The sequence below is a fragment of the Haematobia irritans genome, chromosome 1 (assembly GCF_050003625.1).
Source record: "Haematobia irritans isolate KBUSLIRL chromosome 1, ASM5000362v1, whole genome shotgun sequence".
NCBI classification, from domain to species: Eukaryota; Metazoa; Arthropoda; class Insecta; order Diptera; family Muscidae; genus Haematobia; species Haematobia irritans.
The window spans coordinates 149,863,768-149,868,063 of NC_134397.1; positions in this window are offsets into that span (position 1 = coordinate 149,863,768).

A 4,296-nucleotide genomic window follows, 5' to 3' on the forward strand; every position below is an offset into this window, starting at 1 on the left:
TCGTTTTCTAAATTGTGAGTTAGTCCATACGTGTTATATATTAGACAAAAAAGGTATGTATAGGTAAGTCTAAAAATAATTACGAATCGATATGGACTTTTTGCACGGTACGCCAGAATTGAAATATGGGGGTCGCTTATATGGGGGCTATATACAATTATGAACTTGATATGGACCAATTTTTGTGTGATTGAGGATCGATTTATCTGAGGGCTATATATAACTATAGACCGATGTGGACCTAGTTAGGCATGGTTGTTAACGGCCATATACTAGCACAATGTGCCAAATTTCAACTGACTCGGATGAAATTTGCTGCTCCCAGAGGCTCCAAAACCAAATCTCGGGATCGGTTTATATGGGGGCTATATATGATTATGGACTGATGTGGACCACTTTTGGCATGGTTGTTAAATATCATATACTACCACCACGTACCAAATTTCAACCAGATCGGATGAATTTTGCTTCTCCAAAAAGCACCGGAGGTCAAATCTGGCGATCGGTTTATATGGGGACTATATATAATTATGGACTGATATGCACCAATTCCTGCATGGTTGTTGGATACCATATACTAGCATGACGTATCAAATTTTAACCGAATCGGATGAATTTTGCACTTCCAAGGGACTCCGAAGGTCAAATCTGGGGGTTATATATAATTATGGACAGATTTCAACCAATTTTTGCATTGGTGTTTGAGGCCATATATTAACATAACGTACCAAATTTCAACTGCTCTTTGAGGCTCCGCAAGCCAAATCTGGGGATCGGTTTATATGGGGGCTATGTATAATTATGGACCGATTTGGACTAATTTTGGCATTTTTGATAGAGACCATATACCAACACCACGTACCAAATTTCAGCCTGATCGGATGTAAATTGCTTCTCTTAGAGGCTCCGCAAGCCAAATCGGGGGATCGGTTTATATGGGGGCTATATGTAATTATGGACCGATATGGACCAATTTATGCATGTTTGTTATAGACCATATAAAGGGTGATTTGTTAAGAGCTTGATAACTTTTTTAAAAAAAAAAACGCATAAAATTTGCAAAATCTCATCGGTTCTTTATTTGAAACGTTAGATTGGTCCATGACATTTACTTTTTGAAGATAATTTCATTTAAATGTTGACCGCGGCTGCGTCTTAGGTGGTCCATTCGGAAAGTCCAATTTTGGGCAACTTTTTCGAGCATTTCGGCCGGAATAGCCCGAATTTCTTCGGAAATGTTGTCTTCCAAAGCTGGAATAGTTGCTGGCTTATTTCTGTAGACTTTAGACTTGACGTAGCCCCACAAAAAATAGTCTAAAGGCGTCAAATCGCATGATCTTGGTGGCCAACTTACCGGTCCATTTCTTGAGATGAATTGTTCTCCGAAGTTTTCCCTCAAAATGGCCATAGAATCGCGAGCTGTGTGGCATGTAGCGCCATCTTGTTGAAACCACATGTCAACCAAGTTCAGTTCTTCCATTTTTGGCAACAAAAAGTTTGTTAGCATCGAACGATAGCGATCGCCATTCACCGTAACGTTGCGTCCAACAGCATCTTTGAAAAAATACGGTCCAATGATTCCACCAGCGTACAAACCACACCAAACAGTGCATTTTTCGGGATGCATGGGCAGTTCTTGAACGGCTTCTGGTTGCTCTTCACTCCAAATGCGGCAATTTTGCTTATTTACGTAGCCATTCAACCAGAAATGAGCCTCATCGCTGAACAAAATTTGTCGAGAAAAAAGGGGATTTTCTGCCAACTTTTCTAGGGACCATTCACTGAAAATTCGACGTTGTGGCTCGTTAGTTAGTCTATTCATGATGAAATGTCAAAGCATACTGAGCATCTTTCTCTTTGACACCATGTCTGAAATCCCACGTGATCTGTCAAATACTAATGCATGAAAATCCTAACCTCAAAAGAATCACCCTTTACCAACACCATGTACCAAATTTCAGCCGGATCGGATGAAATTTCCTTCTCTTAGAGGATCGGCAAGCCAAATTTAGGGGTCCCTTTATATGGGGGCTATACGTAAAAGTAAACCGATATGGCCCATTTGCAATACCTACATCAATAACAACTACTTTGCCAAGTTTCAAGTCGATAGCTTGTTTCGTTCGGAAGTGAGCGTGATTTCAATAGACGGACGGACATGGTCAGATCGACTCAGAATTTCACCACGACCCAGAATATATATACTTTATGGGGTCTTAGAGCAATATTTCGATGTGTTACAAACGGAATGACAAAGTTAATATACCCCCATCCTATGGTGGAGGGTATAAAAAGTACTATAGTACTGCATTTTCCATCACTGGTGTAGGCTATTCACCCTTTTCTCACAGTGCTTTTGAACACTTTATGTGAATTAAGATATTCTTTATTCTTATCCATATTCATATGGATTTCCTCCATAACGATGAAACAATTATGTGGTAAGAAAAATCTTGCGTTTTTATCACCGTAAATAGTAAATCTTTTTCAGAGAATTACAACGTTTGCGAAAAAAAGAGGTTAAGGAGGAATTTAAAAGCAAAACTTTGTCCTTTCTTCTCGCGAATGTGCATAGCTTGCATAAATATCAGCAAGTAACGAAACAAGGACTTAAATATGCATAGAATATGGTTGGTGAATTATAAAAAAGGCGCCTTTGCTCAGACGACAAGAAAGTAAATAACTTTTACTTTTTCTCAACTTTTTTGGAAGCAGTCACGTTTATGCATATGAAAGTAACTAGAATTTTTTGGAAATTTTAATCTCTCAAAAGGTCTAAAGATGCATTGTTTTTTCTTGTTACTTCTAGTTAAAGGCCCTGACATTTCAATAATAGTCTTAGAAAGTTAAGTGTATGAAGACAACGAAAAGAAACGATACAATAAAGTCTTAAAAAAAGGCTGCTTGCCTTTGACCTGGATTTGAGGGCTTAGTGCTGTCAAACGTAAAGTTATTAAAATGTCAAGAAAAGGGCAAAAAGTGATGGCAATGAGTTAAAAGAAAAAATTTACACCATAAAATTAAAAACAAAAACATTTTATCAAACCAATTTTATGCTAAGTATATTGATACAAATGAAAACGACAGTGATCTATTTTGTTATGCTTTAAGCCTCTTTGTGGCCAGGGTATTACAATGTGTACCAAATAAGCTATGAAAAGAAACAGAAAATGAGTGACCTGCAGCTGTTTGTAACTAGTTGACGATGGTATTGTAATCAAAGTTCAAGCCACATTTAAGTAACTGATATTTCAATAGCCTTTTTATACCCTCCACCATAGGATGTGGGGTATATTAACCCTTCCACTACTTATGTCCACTTAGAAGGACATTCGAAAAAGACACAAAATTCTATTTTCCCACTTAGTTTCGATATATTTCTCGATGTTTTTTTTAAAGTAGAGGCTTTCATCTAAATAAGCTATATATATTGTCCATATTGGTAAGGTCTAAAATACATTTTTATAAATTTCTTTAACAATAAACGAAAAATACGAAAATTTGAGACAATTTTTGTACAGTATGTTTCTAGTAAATGGACATTTATACAAGAACTATAGCTGATATTTTTACGGGTGTGTTTTTGTATTTTTTCTCATACTTTGAAAGATATTATAGACCAAATAGTGCTTATTTTCGTAAGGTCATTTGATCACAATTCAAGAATCAAGTTTTCAGAACAAGCTCATATAGCTCTTGCAGTAATTGAGGTAGGTCTTCAAAATGACAATTTTTGTTCTACATGCTGTTAGTACAAGTAAAAAAGAAGAAAAATAAAAGTTTTTATCACTAGGTTTATTTCGGTAGTGAAAGTGTTAACTTTGTCATTCCATTGGTAACACATCGAAATATTGCTCTAAGACCCCATAAAGTATATATATTCTGGGTCATGGTGGGTCCATCTAAGCGTGTCCCTCCGTCTGTTGAAATCTCGCTAACTTCCGAACGAAACAGGCTATCGGTTTGAAACTTGGCACAAGTAGTTGTTATTGATATAAGTCAGATGATATTTCAAATGGGCCATATCGGTCCACTTTTACGTATAGCACCAATATAAACGGATCTCCAGATTTGGCTTGCGGAACCTCTAAGAGAAGCATATTTCATCCGATCTAGCTGAAATTTGGTACATGGTGTTTGTATTCGGTCTCTAACAATCATGCAAAAATTGGTCCAATTGCTCCTCCAAGAGGCTCCAAAACCAAACCTCGGGATCGGTTTATATGGGGGCTATATATGATTATAAACTGATATGAACCACTTTTGGCATGGTTGCTAAATATCATATACTACCAC